Here is a 23,585-nt window from a genome sequence, read left to right on the forward strand (position 1 = left end):
ATTTATGGAAATTCATCAACAGTGGTGGTGGAACAATGGCCAAGGCAAGTTTATTTATAATGTCATACACATTTCAAAGTGCTTTGCATAATGCATTTAAAACTTACAAACAATAACACAGCATAGAGTATTTTGTTAGTATAACATACACACGAAATACACAAATAAATAGCATGAGGAGACACAAAGCTGGAAACATCCACTTCCTCTTCTTGCCACTATACCCCACCATGATACAATATACTTCCCTTTTAAACCTTTCTATATACAACAGCCTCTATTAATGCACTTACACACTGCATCCATTCATTTCCAATGTCCAACACCTGCAATGTTTGTAGCAAATCTATACTTTACAATATATTTTGAACCACCCAATAGAAATAAGATTTAATTATACTATCTTTGAAATTTCTAGAAAAACATAAAAATGTCTTGCTTCTTTTGCTTGTAATTTCTTGTCCATACAAGCTAACCACAGAACTGATCACTTACTGAAAACGTGGCTCTGAATCTTATAACATGATGTGAAGTCTGTAGAATAAAATGTAATAACATGACCAGAACCTACATGATTAATTTACTAGAAAGCCACGGAAGAAGGAATTGTGGAAACAGAAACAGACAACACATTTCCTGAGATACAGATGTACAAAACACTATTTAAATAACAGTACAAAAGGGTTGACCTTATACAAGACAAGTTCACCAAACTCCAATTCAAATGTGCTTTATTACATTTTTGCACTGGTTAGTTCATTGTCTTTTTTCCACTGCCAACTTTTCTACATGTTCCACTTTCCACAATATCTTTGCATGGTACATCAATTATGGTTAAAGTAATATTACTAGGTTAGAGAGGCATATTATTGTGAAGCCATGCATTCACACTGTGAGCTGGGTGATATGTCACTCCATTCAAACTCTGGGTAGTGTTCGAGGTTTCAGTTTCATCCTTGCATCGGTGTACAGTTACAATGTTATGAACAGGAAAGTGCTGCATTTGTGTCGCTGTAGAAGCACCTCATTAACAGAATTTGTATGCAATTCTATAGTTTTTAATAATCATGTCTAAATACATAAGAAAATTGGAAATTTTGAAAAAGTTGTAATCTTGCCAAATTCTTAGAGCAAAGCTTTTTGGCCACTCTAGCAGTGTGGCTTTAGGGATGATACTGTCAGTTGGTTGGTTGGTTCAGACTAAAATATTGAAATTACTATTTAATCCTAATAGAGTGCTACAAGAATGAGTCCTAAAACCCGTAAATGAGTTAGCATTTTAGCACTTCCGGTTCCCTCGTCTGGAAGTCAATGGGATGCCTGAAATAAGATCTGTGGTTAACACAAGCTGAAGAGATTTTAACGTCTTGTTCTACAACCTAAAATAAATCAATACATACCCCCTCGTGAATTTTGAAGCTTTTATATGTCTTTAAAAAAAAGGCGGTTGCTAACAAGCGGCTAAATAAGATTACTAAACGTCATCACGCCGACTCGTTCACCTTTACAGCCTCGTTGTGTATACTCGAGCTCATGCGACCGTGGTGTAGTTTAGCCTAATGTTAGCTTTTTGCTTCTGGCGATTGCATTCCCACTTCAAAAATCATAAAGTGGTGTTCATTTGTGAAGATTATTTTGCTGAACAAAACGTGTAAGTATCATAAACATTTGTTCGTCACAGAGCTTATTTTCTGCAATAATCCAAAACGCAATGAGAAAATCCCATCGGCTTTTTGTAAAGGGAACCTGGGCGATGCTAACTTCCTGGTTGGCCTACAAAAATAGGTCATCCTTGGAGCACTCTATGACTTTGGTGATCCTCTGGTTATTCATCAATTTGGTACAACAGCCTAACAGAGTCAGCAGTGCGTACTCTTAAACTCTTTAGATGGCAGTCAATGATCCATCCAAAACCAACACAAATCACATAGGCTTTATAATCTGTCTTGTCTGGTGTAGAAACCCTTTAATGTGTTGCCTCTGATGAGGTGAAACACAAATACTTCCTGTTGCATTTCAGGAATAGGGGAGCGAGAGAGCCTTAACCTTTAGTCTACCAGAGCAAAATGTTTGCAGCCATTTCCTGGTTAATGCTAAGTGGCTAGGTGAGATGGCTGCTATAGTGCCATTATGTCCAGGCACTGCATTGTTGTGGCAAACACCAATACTGTGGAGCCTATCGGGTGCGTTTGAAAAAGAATGAAATCAAAGTATGAAATAAAAAGGAAATGCCACCCACTGAGTGCTGAATGGCACTGAAACAAATACATAGCCTATCCAAGAGGCATGAATGAAAATATGAAAGATTTATCATATGTGAATTTAGAGGTGAGTCTATTGAACTAATAGAAAAGGCTTCACTTATTAAACTTGAGAAGTTGAATATAATTTAGGTACCGCGATCATTGCACCCCTGATAGACTGCGGACGATATGGTGACAGCAGCATCTCCTTCTTGAGAAACCAGATGGCCTCAACACTCTCTCTCCACTACTGTTCTGTATCTTTCTAGTGATGTCTTCTCTCTCTACTCAGAGCCCCAGACCCTGCCAAAGTCTGTTGCTATGTTTTCTGCCTGTGAATCATCATCATCCACTATGAATACCCACATCAAATTTCATGGAAATGAGGCCTGTAGTTGCCAAACTATTAACAGACAGACATTTTGACCGAGTGACATCACTTATCTTTTCTATCAAAACCCCACCTGCTGGCAGCAGAAAAAAAAATGCTTTTAGTGGTAATTTAGAAATTCTAATTCTGGATTAATGCATGACACAGAACATTACCTCTGTTGTTATTTATCATTATTATACAATATAAGGCCATTGGCTGGATATAGTAGTGGTTTAAAATGGTGTTTTAAACGCGCTTTGCTCAAGAGAACAGTACCAATGCCAAGTACCGCTAGTGAAAACAATAATGCGCATGCTCAGAGCAGTTGGCACTGAAAGCGGAGGGCGGAGGGCCGAGATCAGACGTACCACCTGCTGCCACACTGCCGTCTGATTGGCTGTTTGCCTCATTCTGGTGTCGTCACTTGCTCGTAGTTGTCAGAAGAAGTTTTAAAGAAGCTAGCAGGCTAACTGGCTAACAGGCTAAGGTCAACGACGTTGATTATCTTCTACAACACAAATGTGAAAGTCTTCCTTTTGAAGAAACACTTGGGATTAAACAGCTCTCGGTGCTCACCAGCCGCAGGATATTGTTATAAACCAAACCACTGGTAACAATAAGGAGATTTAAGGAGTAGGCTAGCTAGCTAGCTAACTGCTAGCTTGTCAGAGAATAAATTTTTTCCGCTTCCGGTCGGTGTGTTTTACTTGGATATGGTCCCTATAGCTAGTCAGGAACAGACTTTCTGGATCTCAAGCATATTTCTGAGAGGATTACCAAACAGGAAAGCAGAAGGACTACGCGGTAAAGTTGGGGAATCCTGCAGTATAACGACAAACGGTGGAGAACAGGTATGTTCTTCATTTTCATTTCATTTCACAATTTATTTCGAACATGTAGAATACAGAAAAAAATAAAATAAAAAATAAAGAAAAAGAATGATCATACCAACAAGTGGACAGCCAGAAAGAAGTAGTATTTACATACAATGAAAAGCGTAAGAAAAATAATTGTCAACACTTGATGCCTTGATTTACATATTCGAAAAGGAGTGAGAAGTATAAATTTATTTAATCCCACCCCTTCTCCATAAATCAATTATTAATTATTAACCAGCTTCCTTATTGAGCCATACATATACTCTAATTAAATTTACCTCAATTCGTCTAACTATAATTATTATTATTTATAATTATTCTAACTATAACTATTACCTTTAATCTGTGTCATACAGAAATATAAAGGAATTACTGATATAATTATCCTTATCTAAATATAAATTTGTTATCAATCCAGAATACCAATTCATTACTTATAATATAACTTAATCACAATACCTATTCATTACTTACATATTTATCTTAATCATATTGACTATTTGTTATCTTTTCTTATATGCACAAATTATTATTCATAATATACAATTTATAATATACAATATGCACATGCAATACAACCCGCAATATATACATACATACACATACATACGTATGTATGTATGTATGTGTATGTATGTGTATGTACACTGAATACCACATATACATATATATACATATATATAGACATATATACATATATACGTAGTCACCTGTGTTTAACTGCGGAGCACCATTTTTCACTTTACACATAGACAATACTGTATGTTTTGTATAAGCCTACTAGATGAAGAAACTCAGTGTGTTTATTAAGCACATGCAAATTCAACACACTCATAAATAACTTCCATAATGTTATACACTGTAAAGTACTGCTGCATTGATTATTCCACATCATACAGGTAATTCATGTTGAGCTTTGCTACAACACTGGAGTCAAATAGCAATAATTTCTAAGAAGACAGCAGTAGTTGCAATGTCTGTCTTTGTACTTTTAACCCTACAACATGGGCACTCATTTAAAATGGTTATGGATTAGACAGTGAGATTAACATATTTAGCATATTATGAGCTTGAACACAAGTGGCTAAATTGAGTCAAACTATGGAAAATTGGCAGCACCACAGCAAATCATAGATGTACTGCACATGCACTGTAACTTGCACTTTGTAAGCAGGGCTATTTTAAGTATGCAAAGCACTTATTGATTTGTAGCTTGGTATGTTGCACTGTTCCTGTCATATACATATTCAAATAATTACCTATACAGTACACCTATGCATAATGAAACCTGAGCCAAAAATAACTTTAATAATTATCAGAGAGAAAATCATCAATCCATTCAGTAGACAGAAGGGTAAATGACATGGAAGATCTTGCGTAACCCCCTTGTTTAAACATTTTAACTACATACTGTACATCTTGTCTAAGCAGTGTTTCTGGTTTGTAGTACTGTATGAAAATACAATGCATGTTATGTGTTCAGATGCTCACAGTATCACAGGGCCGAGTCCTGCTTTGCTGTGCTGTCAATCCATCGCTAGAGAGAGGAGCCATTATGGTCCCATGTCATTTATCACTAGCTACAGGGGACGAGCAGGCTCATTACTGGGTGTGCTGGTGAGTCCCGGGCTCAGTACGATGCAGCCGCCCACAGGCTCATTTAGAGGACCTGATGGATGGATTCCACACTAAGAACAACGTAGCATCCGCCTTTCTTCAGATCAATGCGTGTAGAAGTCCTGTAATCCTCCTTTGGTCTGGATGAGTGTTCAGATCACACATGCAGATCATTTTATACTGTACCATTTGGGTTTATATTGTTGTTACTGTGCTGGTGGTACTGGTGGTACTGGAGAAGAGGGCTCATTATGTTGATTTTTGTTTTTGTTAATATTGATTAAATGTTGTGAGGCAGCATGAAATGAAATCACAAAATATGAATTATTTCAACGTTATTCTGGTAAAATGTTTTTTTTAATTTTCTGTCAGCTTTTAATTTGACCACAAACATGAAGAACAGAAAGGAGATGGGAAAAGCCAGAGACAGAAAGAGACAAATATACAGACAAATAGCATTTAGAAATGGCTTGAATAAGGTCAAATGTCTTTAAAATTAGAAGCGATTGTTGTGGAATATATATTTTAAATGACCATAACTCACACATGATGCACACACACACACACACGTGCTCTTTTGAATTGATTTTAAACTGGATATTATTTGGTGGATAGTGGATGTTACAATATTTATTTTTATACAGTGAACAGTCAATGCTTAGGTTTTCTATTCATCAGTTTTAGCTTTAATTTAAACTATTTATCATTTACTTTTAGCTAACAATTTTAATAATTTTTCCATTACTTTTACCTGATGGTCTTAACCAATTATCCATAATTTTTAGATAACATTTTAACCATTTATCTTGGCTATTTAGTTCAACCATTCATTCATTATTATTATCTATTTCCACTGTTTATCCATTATTTTTCAGCTTGTTTCTCTTTTCTTCTCTGCTTGCTTGTTTGCTTAGTTGCATCAAGGTGTTTTTTATAAATTATTAATACTAATTTTTTTGTTAAATCAAATTTATTGAGCTGCTGCACAATCTTTCCACGTTTATACTCCCTGGCGAACAACCAAAGGACCCCTGTTTGGGAATCTAAATTATTCAGCCAGACAGTCAGATCTTAACTTTGGGCTCACCTCATGCATATTTGCTGCCATGGAACGATGTGTATTAACTGTTGGATACTATCCATAAATGGTGGGTTTCACTTAGAGTAATGACTCCGTATCCATGACTCTGATCAGTTACTGATCTATACTTTTTGTAAATGTGATACTGAGCCAGCAGTTGGCACAAAAAGTTTCATCAGCTGAACGTGCGATGCCTTTTACCACCTTATACCATATCGCATTTAAGAAAGCACTCCATACTGCAGCCCGTACATGTTAACATTTTGCATTAATGCATAATTTCTCACAGATACTGATATATTTTTTTTAATTTTTAGGTCAGATAGGGCAGGAGTGCCAGTAAAGCAATGTCATTTATCTCGCCGTCAGCTGGACCACAGATCGTTACGGTCGGCTCATTTTCTCCAACATGCTCCAACACCATAAATCATTTTGAGGATAAAAAATGATTGGTTTCTTACTGTGATCACTGAACAGTGGTCAAAGATAGAGATTAGAGCTAGCGTAGAGAGAGGTATGTCATGTAAATGCAGTTTCTTTCATCCGCGATGTCGATCAATGATGAGCAATCCATAATAACATGTTAGTCAAAACAAGCCCACTTGGAAAAATCAATTGAACGTTTTAATTATTGAAAATCCTCCTTCAGTTTTATTCAAGAGAAAGAATGGATCATAAACAGCAGAGAATGACTCATTTATTATTTTTTTTGTCCCTCTCTATGTAATTCTCTCTAAATGACCACCCTCAATGAATCACCATTGAGACGGATAACATAACATGAGTCATAGAAATTGCATCTCAAAATCATTCTTTTAAATTCAGAATGACTTGCTTTGTAGAAGTTGCTTTAAAGAAGGCTTTGCCGTCCTTTGCATGTCTGTAATACAGTTTGCAGATTTAGGTTTTGAAATCTTCTGTCACAACTGAACACAGTGTTATCAGGGCTTCGCAGTGTGTGCACGGAGAGAGGAAGACGCAGTCTGGTGCTGCACGGCAACCGGCGAGGCAGAAAGAGGTTTATATGGATAACGACACATCAAACCCCCAGTATGACTGTGCAGCTCTGCCCTGCTGTCACCAGTGGTCACACAGTAATTGGTATCTTTTTCCATGCATGTGTGAGTGTGTGTGTGTGCATGGAGATCCGAACCAGATTGGTGTTGATGAAATAAAAGCGTAGAACTTCACAGTAAAACTTTATTTTTTCGAGTCTGGCCTCATTAAAGATGGACTGACTGAGATCTAAAGTCACAAAATCATTGAGACGGAAGGACTAAGATCTGAAAATTGTACTCATAATTCAATAAAACAAACCTATTTTATTAAGAATAATGATGCTACTGCTGTTAATGATCAATTTCAGCTATGTAGCATCGACCTTTATTGTTATTTATAGCATATGCAGGTGTTAAAGTGTATTAATGTCATGTGGTATAGTGCCACCTACTGTGGGATGTGTGCCATAGCTGCCTGAACCCACTGACCCGGACGAGAGGAAAACCAGAGATATTAAAAGCCATTGATCACTCCGATACATAAAGACGTAACTCTGACTGCATTTGAATTGCTATAGAAGTCCCATTGTCAGATTTATGATGGTCTCGGAGAGGTAATGGAAGCCTTAATAGCACATTTCAGACCAGAAAGACGTTTAGAAATCGATGAACATGCTTGTCATTCCTGTATCGCTCCGTGTTCTCTGGCTCAACGAGCAACAGATGAATCAACACAAACATCAGGGTGATGAAATCTCGAGGAGGTTTAGACTGCCAGAAAGAAACAACAATCAACAGCTGCTCAGGAAATATTTTCTGTGGCTACAAATGTAGAGTTTATATGTCCATCATGCAAATTCTGAGTTCCTGTGACACAAAAACAACCATAATTTCAGTTGTACCATCAGATTGCAGATTTTCCTCTTCTATACAGTTTGATTTGTTTAGGATGACACATTTTCTGCTCAATTTTAACACATTTTTTCTTTTTTTTCCGTTCCAATAATGGCTCACAGACTCTTACTCCCACTGCGTTTGCCTGGACATTGTCCATGCTTTGAATCATCAGACACTTTGCAGACCGTGGAGGAGAGATGACTGTTCGTTGGTTAGTCACTCCTTGGGCGTTGTTGGTAGATGTTCCCATTTGAAAGTGGGTGCAGCAGCAGGAGGTGAAAAGGTGATCATCTGTATTGTGCCCTTTTCTGTTATTTGTTTAAGTCAAAGGCGTCTCAATACACCGCAGGGTATGTAGTTGCAATCACCATGAAAGAGACGATTGCTGATTCGTACTCGTAGCCCTCTGTTACATTTAAACATGTTTTTGCATCTGCTTTTTTTTTTTGGCATTATTCAGTTCTACTGCCAGAAAGCTAATTTCCCAGCAAACAGTTTTACACATTGCCGGAAATTCTTTTCAAGGTTATTAACACCATTTTCCCCAAACGTCAGTTTTGTTTCCCAGCTACACCCCGTAGTATAGTAGGCTAGTAATAGTAGTATAATTTATTTCTCCTTTTTTCTCTAAATTGCCCAATTGTTACACCCTTGTTCACCATATAGTCTTGTTTTCTACATTTAAATACCAATAGGAAGCAGTATATGTGTTATTGGTAGCTGATTCATACAACCAAATTACACTGTGAATTGTGTTGTATTACAAAGTGTTGCAGTTGTTCCTTATCTGAATCAAGGGTCTAGGGATAGACTGTGTACAGACAAAGTAGGGTTGTAACGGTATACTGTGGTATGAAAGTTCTTATCATACATTTGTTTCATGGTTTTAAACGTAAACATAATAAATGTGTCCCAGTTTATTTCCTGGTGCAGTGTATGTGAACGACATCAGCTGACAGGATGTAAACAGGGACCCAAACTGTTTCCTAGTAACGCAATTCCGTTGAAATGCGCTAAAACTAAGTGTTTCAGACAGATACAGGTATATTCAGACAGACAGTATGAGAAAAATAATGTGTTTTTTGAACGTTGAAGCATGTAAACATGTTCTAGTTGAAACTCAAAATACAAGCATGAACCTGAAAATGAGCATGATATATCCCCTTTAATGCTCAGGCTGATTGGAATTGTCGGATTGTTCATTGACAGACAGACAGACAGACAGACAGACAGACAGACAGACAGACAGACAGACAAACCAACGCCAGTGAAAACAATACCACCTTCCAAGGCCAATAATAAAAGTGTAATACTGCATACCATGATATTGCGAAACTGGGATATTTTCCAAGATCGTTATCGTCCCGTGAAAATCTCCTACCATTACTACCCTGTGGTAAAGCCCTCGTTGTAATTTTGAGCTACATAGATAAAATTGCCTTGACTTGATATTTTAAATAAAGTTACTGAACTCCGGCTGTAATTTCTTAATACTTTTTTGTGAGTCATAATAGTTGGTTTGACAAATTTCACCCAGTATACGATCGTTTTTAGGGAGTGACCCCAGTGACTATAACTAAGTTAATTACACTGGTGGGGTGATACTCAGATCAACCCTCACCTTACGCAATACGAATACAAATCACATAGTTTTTTTTCCCACCCAACAATGGTTTCTGACATTCTGGTTTCACTGGTGAAAGTCTCATGCAGTTCTTCTCTGATCCAGATGGTATCACTCGACCTGCTTTATTGTTATAAATCCAAGGAATGGCCCCGGCGTTTCCCACCTGGACCTTCTCAGTCTCACAGATTTTGTCGGCTCTACTGTAGGTGTAGGATGTTTTTATGGCTTTGACCCAGTTTTCCTTACACAAGTCTGACATTTATTTCATGATTTATTACTTTCTTTGCAGCATGGTGTTCCATACTGCCAGCCTACACCGAGAAATAGTCACTAGATGGCGCCAAAAGATACTTAAACGGCAGACAATGTTACATATGGTGGCGTCACATGTAGACTTAAAAAGGGATCTGGCTTGTTTTGGCACGTTTATGACCATTGTTTGACTTGCATTTACATTTGATCTATTTAACTGACATTATTATATAGAGCAAATCATAATAATGAATGCAACGGCAGAATAATGCTACATTCTGACTGCAACATTTCTTATCTGCTGAGTGGCCATAAATTGTTAGGTAAAGAAGTTTTGAAAACGGCCCAAATAAAGACGGAAGATATTCAAGGTATGAGAATGAGGCCATGATGGAATAAAAGAGTGATATTTCTTTAAGAGATCTTGGAAGAGATGAGTGGATTGTGCAGCTGCGATATCGGCCTGACACAACAGATTGCTGTCCACAATCACCCTGAGATTGTTAGCAGTCTGGGCAGGTGGTGTGCTCATTGAGTCTGCTGTAGCTGTAGCTGACAGGAAGAAGAAGTCCATACCTCAACCTGAGCAATGGAGGAAGGCAAATATAATTTACATGTTAAGGCGGAGAAATGCTGAAAAAAAGGGGAAGGCAGCGGTAAAGAAGCTACAGAATGAATACTGAAATCTAGTAAAGACGGATTAGAAAAGGTGGAAATCTGCTTGCTTGAACTGAGATTCCTAACTAGGCAATCATAAGTGAGTCACTGGTAACATATATATGTATATATATATATATATGTATATATATATAGAATAATATTAATAGAGTGATCGAAAAATGTTGACTTTTGTTACCTTGGCCTAACACAACCAGGCAAATCGGGGATACTCCACAAAAAACTAAAAAGATCAATCGTACAGGGTTGTTGTGTCTTAATTACTCTACATTTGGGAAATTAAAATTCACTTCAGTATGCTTGCTTTGCCACTGAGGGCATTACCCAAATTCTCAAAATGATAGCTCTTACATAACACTACATTTAGTGAAAGCACCAGTAGTATCATGCCCACTGAGATGACGGTTGGTAACATGAAAACATCTTATCGTATCCAAGTAACTCCTTGACGAGAAGTGAGAGTGCGATTAGGATTTAGGATAAAGCTTCGCCACGTAACTATGTTTATTTCTTCCTCAGTGAGCGCTGTCATAGTACATCTGATAAGACTCTTTCAGGGGTCGGATCAGATGTGTGCCACATGCTGGTAGCAATTTAGCGCATCTGTTGAAATCCAAACACAAAACTAGAAGAACCTGCAAAACTGTCTGGGTGACTCATATGAAAACCCACCTGGAAAAACACAGACTGCTGAAGGTCAGATTGAAGTGATAACTTTAACTTGCGGTCAAGTTTAATCTAATCGGATGCGTTCTGTCACTCTGAACTTGAAAACGCAAAGCACTTTGTGATACCAGTCAGTCTGTCGGTCGGTCGTCTGTATCACTTTGGTCCAGACTGAAATATCTCAGCAACTATTGTATGGATTGCCATGACATTCCCAGACATCCATGTTGAAAGCTAGCGCCACCATCTGGTTGACTTTTTTGATTCAGAGTGAAATGTCTCGACAACTATTGGATAAATTGCAATGAAATTTAGTAAGCATATGTCCCCATAAAGATGCTGTATACGATAGAGCATTAATAAAGCATCAAACTACTATTTGTAAAGATATAGTGGAGTAATGTCTACCTGAGCAGAGGATGAAGTTGCTCTCCCTCTGTGTGTGTTGTTATCCGAACTTCTCCGTGCTTTGTTGACATTGCCGGGTCGACCTTGCATGCTTCCAGCAGGGGTGTAAATCACAAGTTTCATCACAATACAATATTCTATTGATTCTTTGGACAACTATACGATATTTGCTGATATCACGAATTCTGCTATGATACAATTTTGATTCGATTGAGGGGCCTGATATCGATATGAGACGATATCATATGCATCCACGTAACACAATCAGTTACATTTATCGAAAACAACTAAAATACGATTTAACAATTTTATTACTGGGCTCCTCCAGACGTGTTAAAGGTCACATATTATACTCCATTTAAACTAGTTATTATAGGTCTCAGACACCTCCAAACCATGTCTCTGAAGTTTTTTTTCAAAAAAACAATCAGATCATGCATTCCAGCATGTCTCTATAACCTCTGTTTCAGCCCATTTCCAAAAGTGCTGATTTCTGTGTCTGTAGCCTCTGTCTCCTCCCACTCTGCTCTGATTGGTCAGCGTTTTCTGTCAATCAAACGTCCTCAACAACAGCGTCACCCTCCCCCTCCCTCCCGGAGAAGCTCTCTCTCTCTCTCTCTCTCTCTCTCTGGAGAGAGAGAGAGAGAGAGACGAGTGGAGAGATAGCAGCTAGAATAAAGTTTATAAACCACTTTAAAGTTTATAAACCAGAAACTTCACCCAGCGCACGTTACCGGAGGAATCTGATCAGAAATCGGCGACACATGATCAACATCTGCGGTCCAGATTCCAGGTTTTCCTGACGGTTTCTCTCAGGTAAATAATGCTGTTTATATCTCTGTTAGTTAGCTCAGTGTTTACCTCATGCATCAACTCTGTAAACCGTAAACATACACTCTGTTTTACGTCTGTCTTTACAGATCCATCTGTGAGAAATGACCGACAGAATCATCCCAGAGGAGAGCAGACAGCTGTGGGCAGATGGCTCTGTTTACATGGAGATACAAAGCTAACCCGGTAGCATGTAGCTAACCCGTTAGCATGTAGCTACATGCTAACGGGTTAGCTACATGCTACCGCTATGACACGGTGTGTAAACACAGCGACCATCAGGGTGGAAAATAGAAGATGTGAAACAGTAGTCAGTTCATTATTTCTGCTAAAAGATAAATGTATGGAAGATCAGAGTAATGGTATATTATTTACAGTAGTAGCTGTCTCTGTGTTACCATGACTACAGACCACCGGAGCTTAGCTTACCATAGTTTACCAGAGCTGAAGACTTTCTCCTGTACCATGTTAACATAACTGCAGGTGAGATGATTACAAATGCTGTGAATAATTAATATTGTCATCTGTCTACTCAAATAAAGTTTGACTGTGAAACAGAAATGTGTTGTGTTGCTTACAAGTCACTATTTACTACCTGTACTCTGCTACATGCATGACATCAAATATATATAATATATAAATATCATCTGTTTAAACAGTGTAATTACATAAAGCCTTTGTGAATGAACATGTTATATTTAGATGATGGGAGTACATGAAGCCTGTTCTGCTGGTTCTTGCAGACTAACTGTAGGGAGCTACTTTGCTCAAGTTAGGTTGAGGAGGAGAGACAGTGACGCGCTGTGGGCCGGGGTCAGCTACTGAAGGTTCTCTCTGGTTCGACCAGGAAACCCTCACGTGACTTGCATTCCCTAATGACGTCAAGATACAAGGAAAAAAGCAAATTTTTTTTCTGCACCCATTTCCGGACAAACGGAGGAGGAGAAAAAGAGAGAGGATGGTCTTTTATGATACTATGGTGACTTGTAGACACACTGGGGACAGATATTGATGTTTAAAAGACATGGAAAAGTGCATTTTGCATAATAGGTGACCTTTAATGAAAAACAATTATTCTTTTTAATAAAACAAAAAAAAATGGGCCTCCTGTTGTTCATTATAAAGTGCTAAATTTTTCATGTTTAAGTGCAAATGTTTTTTTTCATCAGTTAATAATTTAAAAATAAGAGCATTGTTTTGCATCAATATATTGGATCGTCCCAACCGAAGGTAGCGTTGCAAAAACGTAACACCCACCCTCTGGTTTGTTAGCGCTGTTAGCACCGTTAGCTATGACCCGCCGGCTCAGTTGTCGCCATGATGAGAGCCATGGGAGGCAATAGAAATGCTCCCATCTCGCATTTTACACCTTTTAAGGGTGAATTATAATCACTTCTGTGATTCTCTTGACTTTTCATCACACGCCACCCTTTTTTTTGCCATTAAAGATTCAGTGTGTAGGATCTGGAGCTATCTAGCAGTGAGGTGAGGAGTTTGCAATCAACTGAAGCCACTCCCGTGTTGGAGAGCTACGATGGCCCACGCGAAAATGCGAGTGGCCCTCTTTAAAGCCAGTTGTTGTCAGAGTAGCGTAGGTCATTGGGAGCAGAGCCAGTGTCGAGGGAATTGAGTGGTGAAGCGAGAGAGAGAGAGAGAGCGGCGGCGACGGGAGCGAGTAACGTTATCGACTCCGGCCCAAGCAGGAAAAGTGAACAGAGTTTGGTTTGTCCGTTCTGGGCTACTGTAGAAACATGGCGGTGCAACATGGCGGACCTGCTCCCTATGTAGATATAAACGGCTCATTCTAAGGTAACGAAAACACAACGATTCTTATTATCAAGTGATTATACACTAAAGAAAACATACTTATTAATATTATATTCCATTTCTGCCAATAAATGCTACACACTGATGCTTTAACTTACTTAAATTGAAAGGAAAAGAACAAATTGCCCCAAATAAGCCGTTGGTAAACAAAGCTCTCCACTGAATGACAGTCTGTGCTACAGCTCAAGAGGCTCCAGCACAATCTGGACGCTCAGTGATTAATAATCCATATGTATTAGCAGTCTGCATGGCTGATAAGAGGACGCAGCAGACTGTCGTGACCGTCAAATGTTTTTCTTTTCTCAGTCCACAATGATGGGTTCAAAGGGAAGTCGGGGAGTTTGAGAGGGAAGGGGACCAGCTTGATGGATGGTTGAATGTGTAGTATATACAGCTGGGATCCCATCGCTCTTGTTTGGTGGAGGACAACCTCGAAGACTTAATTAGTTAAGGATGCCTTCTTCAAAAACATTTCCATTAAAGATGAGAGAAGACACAGAAAAAGAGGATCGTAGAAGGAGATATCAAGTTCAAGTTGCTGTTAGGGGATGAGTACTAGAAAATATTTAGAAATTTCTGAAATCCAAAGCATGTGAAGTTTCCCATCGACTTTAGGTATGTGAGGGGGGTATGTGACCAATTGAATTACCCCCACCTGGAGTTTTGTTTGGCTGCCAAGCGCTTCGTGAGGCTCACTCACAAATTTCAGCATGACAGTGCATTCATCACATGTTCATCAACTGCCGTGGCGACCTGTTGCACGTCGTTTGTCTTGATTTCTCGCTGTGAAATCGACAAGACACTCGGTTATAGTTAGAGTTCAGAGTGAAACCAAATGAAATCTTTTTAAGCATGTTTGGCCTACCACCACGCACACAAAAACACATTGCAAACACACATTTTCCTGTGGAATTGGATCTGTGTAGTGCTAGAGTTAAGGCCGACATGGATCTGTGGTTTCCAATACAAATCTCTGGCAGCAAAAGAGCCATTTTCACTTTGGCCTGCTGCTACACAGCATCAGTCACTGGTTCATAACAACATGCTTCATTTGTTTTCTCAACATTACCCAGCAACAGCAAAACCAGGACCTAAGGCGAGATGTATCTAACTCGCACAATCTGTGTGATGTAAAACCATTAAAAACACTGCAGGAGCTGTTATTTAATTTAAACCGTTAATGATCAAATTTACAATGTTAATTGTTCGACATCGCTGAGTTTTGAATAGAAATTGTGGCCAGAAAACTCCTTTTAGGTTATCACAATATGCAGAACATCTGCCTCGGCCCCCAGACGTATACATTTACGTCGAAAGATGAGGTGCTACAACCGCTGACACCCAATTCATGATATCATGTAAAGTGTGTGTGTGTGCGCTAGTGTTGCTGTTGGAGGGGATCCAGGCATACAGATGGCCCTGGTTTGTGTTTGCACTGAACGGCTGCAAGCCTCTCGCTTCCCTAGTGACCATGACAAACCATGTGCACACACAGATACACACTCCGGACCACATACACTGACTTTTTCAAGGGTCAGGTCAGAAAACTCTCCTAAGCCTTCTAAAGTATCTCTGTGTTTCTTTGATGCTGCAAATTATTCTTTTACAGACTTGAGGTCATTTCTCTTTGGCATGCTAGTTTAGAAAATTATTTCAGTTTCTATTAATAAACTATAAAGGCAGATACCATGTTGATATGTTGTTTATATCAACAAAACAAACATAGTGTATCCTTGCATGTCCGGGACAGCCCACAGTGTTCTTTCAGCTGTGACGTCTTTCAGGTGTGTCCCTGCCCATATATAGACTTACATAGACTGTGTTCTATTTCTATCTCAGGTATTAGTGGAAGGTAACAGGTAGAGGTAGGTACAGTAGGGTATACCTGCTCTCACCTGTACGCACTTGCTGGCTGGCGGCCACTACTATAGCAACAACAATAACAACACGCCAGGAAAGCCTTTTGGACTTCCTGGGAGATCCTCTGGTATGCACGCTAGAGTCCGGGCCAATGTTTGTCGACTCAGGAATGTTGCCTGGGCGACCGGAGGCCACGAAGAGGGAAACCCCTTATCTGCTGACGTTGTCGTTCAACCGTTGTCACGGTTCAAAGGCCTCTTAGGTAGAGACGAAAAAAAAGGAAAAAAACACACAGACACACACCTTAAAAGTTGGTCTATATACAGTATGTGTGTCACCATGGAGATACTGTTTGGGTGGAGCATACGCTCCACAGGGCATGAATGGTTGCAATACTGAGAAAGGAGAAACAGGGCGTCCCCTTGGCTTTGACTCAGAACTGGTAGACTTACACTTTCAGGCAGGAACTCCAAAGACGTAGATTCATGAATGAGCTGAACACCATGGGCTTGTTTATGTTTGTGAAAGACAGGGAGGGTTGGATCAGTCATAATAAGGAATGTGATTGCGACAGTAATCTCTCTGCTGTGTTGTAAGCGTTGTTTGGTGCTTTGTGAATGTGTTGATGGCTTCAGATCTGGCCTATTTTTTTAAAGTGGAGATTTGGTGCTTGATGCAGAGAAATAAATTTCAGCCTTTATAGGCATCTCAGAATAGGTTCATGGAGAATGCTATCTAAATAGTGGGGTATCATGTAGCCTTTGTATAAATCTTCTTCAAGATACAACAAAATGCACATATTGTTTTGCAGGTTTCTATATTTTTCTACCTGTCTATATACAAATGTAAAACAAAATGTATAGCAACTAGGGCTGTCAAAGTTAACGTGATAATAGCGCGTTGGCGCAAATTCATTTTAACGGCACTAATTTCTTTAACGCATTAACACAACTTGCGGATTTTAGGTTGTAGCGGGCTCAGTTTTTAAGTGAAGATACTGGCATCATATGAAACTTGAAAACTTAAGGAATCCATTGGTACCAACCATTCTAGCTTGTCGTGAAGGAGGTTAAATAACGCTGCAAACTTGGCAAGGCAAAACTGTCATGTGGAGAATCACATGCAGTTTGGGGCAAGTCATAGTCAAGTCAGCAAACTGACACTGATAGCTGTTGTTGCCTGTTGAGTTTGCCATGTTATGATTTGAGCATATTTCTTATGCTAAATGCAGTACCTGTGAGGGTTTCTGGACAATATTTGTCGTTGTTTTGTGTTGTTAATTGATTTACAATAATACATATATACATACATTTGCATTAAGCAAGCATACAGTATTTGCCCACTCCCATGTTGATAAGAGTATTAAATACTTGACAAATCTCCCTTTAAGATACATTTTGAACAGATACAAAAATGTGTGATTAATTTGCGATTAATCAGAGATTAATCATGGACAATCATTTGATTAATCGCGATTGAATATTTTATTCAATTGACAGCCCTAATGGCAACGTCAGTATTTAATCTTTATGGACAGTATGCTTTGCGTGGCAGTAAAATAACACATTTCAACAGATATAAAAGGCCTATACACTGAAAGCTGTATGCTGCAGAGAACAGAAGGTGATGAAAAAAAACTGCAAAGCTTCATGGCTGGATATCAAAATTTGTGAAATGTCTTTATTCACACATGGCAGCTGACAGAACCTGCACAGATGGTGCAGATTGTGTCAGTGCTCTGGTGGCACTTCAGTCAGTCCTGATCACAAGTGTCAGTGTCCTCAGTTGGCCATGTTGGCTCCGTGGATCACAAACTGGAAGGTTTCTCCTCGCATGTAAAGCAATCCCGTTCAGCTGGTGGGAATTCTGAAACATATGCTTATTCATTTGGCTTGATCTTCCACATCTGAGAAATTTCAGGATGGGAATTTCCAGACAAGTGAACCAAGGCCACATTTTTGATCTGAGGACAAAGGGGCCAAAGTAGCATTGTTACGCTCCATATTGTTAGCAACAAAACAGTTTGCACTTCAGCGTGCTGATTCATGCGCATGTAATTCAACCCAAATCTATCCTATTAATTTCTGCCTTCACTAAAATCGGTCTCTCTTTTTGCCCAGAGATCCTGTGTTGACACAGAGGCAGAATAACTGATAAGCTTTAAACAACTTCTCTGTTCTCCTTTGTCTTTATAAAATAATAAAAAATCTTTAATGCTTGCGTTTCACCCTGTAACATCATCTTACCTCCTCCTACATGCCAAATGGAGCATTAGACAGGAATCATACACCACTATGTGTTCATATCAACTGTCAGTCAGACTCGGTGAGTGAACTTGCATCAGCCTGCAGTCTTAGAAAAAAAAAGGATAAAAGTATTTGTATTCATTGTTTGGCAACTGCTGTGTTCCATTTTCATTGTCAAAATCATTAGTGCATCAAAAATTAATTCCTGCTCCTTCAGACGAAAGGCTTGTCTCGTGTTTGCCATGATGTTAACAATACGTTGTGTTTCATGGAGCCCTTGTCAACATACTGTATGAACATATATCAATAAAACAAACAATTCAAAAGCACACAGTATCAATAAAACAAGAAAAGGCAAACAAGCCGAGTATCAAGATTTAGAAGATAAGTGAAATGACACTAGACCAGTGGTTCCCAATCTGGGGTAAGGGCCTCCCTTAGCGGGGCGCCAAAGATCACAGGGGGTGCGCTCGGATTTGTCTGTCAAAATTAGATTTGCTCTGGGGTTTAGTCTCTCGCTCAAGAACACTTCGACATGCAGCCGGGGATTGAACCGCCAACCTTGTGATTAAAAGACGACCCGCTCTACCCGCTGAGCTACAGCCGCCCAAACAGAGGGTGATATTATTCAAATTGCATATGGACTAAACTTAACAGCATTTATAGCCTACATTTCAAGCAATTGATGAACAATTTCAGAAAATGAACACTAGCAAGACTGGCTATTGCTGTGTGTCACAATCATATTAGAGTTTTTATTGGCTCAAAGCTAACGTGGGTGAGACTAATGGACAAAATATGCATGTTTTATCGACGCAAATGGTCCCCATCGGTGGATAAGAACTATTTAATGACACATCACAATTTTATAATTTATAGCAAATTATTTTGCAGACCCCCCGACAGGGTGCCACGGACCCCTGGGGGTCCCCGCCGGACCCCCACTTTGAGAATCACTGCTCTAGACAACAGTAGCTCACATTGAAAACAAAAACAAATTGTCACATAAATGACAACAGAATGACATTCCTGAACAGCAATATCTAAAGAAAAATCTCTATGAGATTCATACATTTTTGAAGAAGGATTTCTATAAAGAAGTTAGTTTTACTGCACTGTCTAAAAGTCTAAAACCCTGCACCAACACAGAGAGAGCAGCGGATTAACACAGCTGCAGGGGTGAGACATTTTGCAGAGTGTGAACTATGAGTCATCTAGCTCTGAACATAAATTTTATGTGATCTTTGATTTGCATGCAGCAGTTGCGATGGCCTTTTCTTGATTTATTCTTGCTTTTCCGATTGGACTCTCTTATTTGTAAAACACACACACGCTGATGTTTTCTGTATTGTTTCCCCGAAGAGACGTGTAAACATTTACTTATGAATCATTAGTGATGATAAACCTAAGCTAAGCTAATCAATATTACACCGTGTCTTCCTATGGAGTCCTCAGGAAGAGACCCTGTTGGACAGCCAAATACATCAAGTGACCTTTCCTTTGATAAACAACATTTAAGGATGCAAAGGCTCCTAATCAATTTGGATAATGTTAATATATGCGTTGAAATATTGATTAGGGATGATCCACCTCCTATGGGGAGAAGCTCGTTAAAAAACATAATCCCCTGAGCATCCAGCCAGCAGAAAAAGATCAGACGGGGGTGTTTATGCTGAGGTTGACCTGCTGAATTAAAGATCAACAAAAATCAAATGTACCCTTAAATGAGCATCAATGATTTATGCCTAAGTCCTACATTCAAAAACAAGTATTTGTTTTAATATATTTATTTTTAAATGGACCCTGGTATCTCTCAGACGTGTGGGTATTCGGAAGAAAATGCTCAACATTTTCAGTCACAGTTTTCACACGTTTTTTATTGTAAACCCAATGACTCATATCACCCGTTGTATTAGTTACATTGCTTTTCTACAACTGACAAAAACTAGACTATGAAGATTATTTTCCAGTTGGGGAAATGAGCAAATAACAGACAGAAAAAGAGAAAAAATAAAGAAAAATGTTTTTATGCCCTGATGATGTGTGCAGATAAAAAACTCTGCAGTGTTTAAGCACTATGGATGATGGCAGCAGTACACAGTTTGCTCCCTGGATAGTAATGTCATGAACGTTGTTTTTAATTCCTGTTTAACTGAAGGAAAAGTAGGACATCAAGATCACGCCTCTGCAGTGCAACAGGAACAGCAAGGTGTGCTCTAAAAGATGGCCTTTTAAGTTGCGATTTATTTCGAGGGAATTCTGTCCAAACAGGTTTAGCTTGTTCCTCAAAGCGGCAATCGTCAATGAAACCTGGCAACACGAGCGTAAATCCTTTTCTATAACCACGTCCACGCCCTTGTATGTAGCCTTTGTTTTTATAAAGACAGTTAACGTAACACACAATTTCACGTGCGTGCGTGCGTGCGTGCGTGTGGTGACAGTGAGGGAATCCTGTAGTGCAGCTCTGAGGACACAACTTCTGTAACGTTTATCTCTGTGAAACATTTAAGATGATGACACTCAGCACATAAGAGGATCATTACTGCTCTCACGTCTGTGAGTTATGGTGCTGGTGCCAGGAGGTGATTAGCTTAGCTGAGCATAAAGGCTGGAAGCAGGGGGAAACAGCTAGCCTGGCTCTCTTCAGAGTTCAAAAATACACCTACCAGCACATCTAAAGCTCAATAACTAACATGTTCTATCTCGTTTGTAAATCTGTACACAAACGGAAATGTAAAAATGCAGGGAATTTACAGGAAATGACTCAACGTATGTGACCTGCTCCATCATTATGAGTCACATTGACCCCGAAACACATTTTGAGTTATCTGTCTGACTGTAAAGAGGAAAGTCTCAGCTTTATGGCAATACCAAGATTATCTTTCTACGACAAATATTCGATGAGATATGCTCTTTCAAAGTTCGACTGTCATGAAACATTACTTTTGAGAAAAAGGGCATTAAAGATAAGAAGTCATTTTCAGCCATTTTTTGCATTGATTAAAACACATTTATTAAGACTCAAGTCTAAATGAACACAATATTTCTTGGTCAAAAGTGACAACCAACATTTCATAATTTAGCCTACACATACTTTCATACATACATGTGCACATAGTCACGAGCACGTGATGTGCACGTGGCCACGTGCACGCGTATGACCACAAGCAGTACAGTAGTTAGGGCTAGAAGTCCATGTAGAAAAGAATCCAAAATGTATGGAATAAAATTGATAAAACATTAAAAAATATATACTGTACATATGATATAATATATAGTATATATGTTTATTTCAATATAATAATAATTATATGAAGAATACACAATTAAAAATATTAAATATGGAGCCATGTGCACACAGGTACATGCACAAACTTACAAGTCCATATCCAAACAATAAAAAACCATACTAGAAAATGGATAACATATTAACAAATATTATGTACATATTATGTATGTACAATATTATATAATATTATATATAATAGAAATATAGACATAATAGAAAGACTATGAAATGTGTTGCCTGTACTCATTCTGCTGGCTTCTCCTGGAGCTCACTGTATCCTTTGACAGGGTCATATGGGAGCTGATCTTCTCAAGGAGATCCAGATGTTTCTCATCTACAAAATGACATAAAGGGAAAAGCATAAAGTGAAAAATCAAGTCATCTCAAAGATTTTAAGCTGGCTAAATCATGTTGAATCATTGTTGAATGAGGCCTGATCATTATCATATTAATACAGCCCTATATTCATTAACATAGCCTATTCACCATGTGATATCAGATTAATATACAACATATCATTTTACTATATGTTAAGCTATTTCTTTTGCTATTTAAAATGATATCCTCCAAGAGAGACACACCTGAGACAGACAGACATCTATAGACTACACACAGTGACACACACATTAGTAGCTGCTATTAATGCTTCTTAGCCTGCTCTAGAGATTTTAAAAGTCTTTAAAACAAACAGATAAAATAAGGATAGTGTAGTTTAACTATAAGAACTTACCATTAGTCATTTCTGTCATCTGGTCGCGTCTTCTCTCCATCTCCTCCGGAGTAGAGAGCGGCGCTGTTGTACAGTTTGCAGCTACACTGGTACTCCCGGCCGGGCGATCTCAGTCTCTTTAACACTGTCCTGATTTAATAACTTTAATCAGAGACACTGTGTGTCATCATCGGCTCAGCCATGAGTGGAATATCTTCCTCCTCGCCTTCCTCCAACTCTCTTTCTCCGTCCTGATCAGCGGATTGAGAGCTAGCCTAGCCTCTAGCGTTAGCAGGGCGTCGGACCCGACCCGGCGCACCCGCTGTCCTCATCACCCGGTGCGGTGAAATAATCTGAATTTAAGTCGGTCCAGTTGTCGTCAGATACAGCACCTCTAACAGGAATTTAATTTAAAAGTTGAGCAATGTTTTCCTCACGTGAATTCATCTTGTCAAGCCCGTTATCTCCTCTGTCAACCAGCTCTATTGAGCCGCGTCAATACAGCGGACTTCCGGTAAAAACTTTACGACAACGTTATGTTTAAGAGCTTCAAAACTAGACTTATCATTTGAATTTTACATTGATTCTTACTTTGTATTAAAGCTGAGACTTTATTTATTCAGAAACGCATAAAAAAAAACAAAAAAAAAAACACACTTTTTCATAAAAAAACGTGTTTTTACAAGAATGCGCTGCCGCGACATCCGACTCATTTTGATAGAGCGGGTCACCAATGACTTGTCGCAGTCTGTCGCATCTTGGCTCTAGCTCAGTAGAGTTGAAGTAGGTGCAAAGTGTTTTTGCCCAATCTGTATTCCTATATCAAACTTTCAAACTTTCTTTATCCTCAATGTTACTTGACATAGAAACACACGACTCTCTCATCCAGTAGGTTCATGTGAAGGCCATGAGTTTTAGTTTTTACAACTTTGTTTCTGAGAGATCATGTTTTGTCTATCATTACCTCCGCCAAGGCCGAAGGCCTAGGAGGGAGGTTATGTTTTCACCGGCGTTGATTTGTCCGTTAGCAGGATTACTCCAAAAGTCCGAGATGGATTTGAATGAAATTTTTTGTAGGGGTGGGGTGTGGCACAATGAACAATCC

At 38.9% G+C, this 23,585-nt stretch overlaps 1 protein-coding gene across 1 annotated transcript in view; it reads left to right on the top strand.

Moving 5' to 3' along the window:
• Nucleotides 1-3,039: 3,039 nt before the first annotated feature.
• Nucleotides 3,040-23,585, top strand: part of klf4 (Kruppel like factor 4) — a 109,228-nt gene continuing 88,682 nt past the window's right edge. The window contains exon 1 of the mRNA XM_074617326.1: nt 3,040-3,467. The gene's annotated coding sequence lies outside the window, so the exon portion shown is untranslated. The remainder of the gene's footprint in view (nt 3,468-23,585) is intronic.

Source organism: Sebastes fasciatus, chromosome 19 (assembly GCF_043250625.1).
Source record: "Sebastes fasciatus isolate fSebFas1 chromosome 19, fSebFas1.pri, whole genome shotgun sequence".
Classification (NCBI taxonomy): Eukaryota; Metazoa; Chordata; class Actinopteri; order Perciformes; family Sebastidae; genus Sebastes; species Sebastes fasciatus.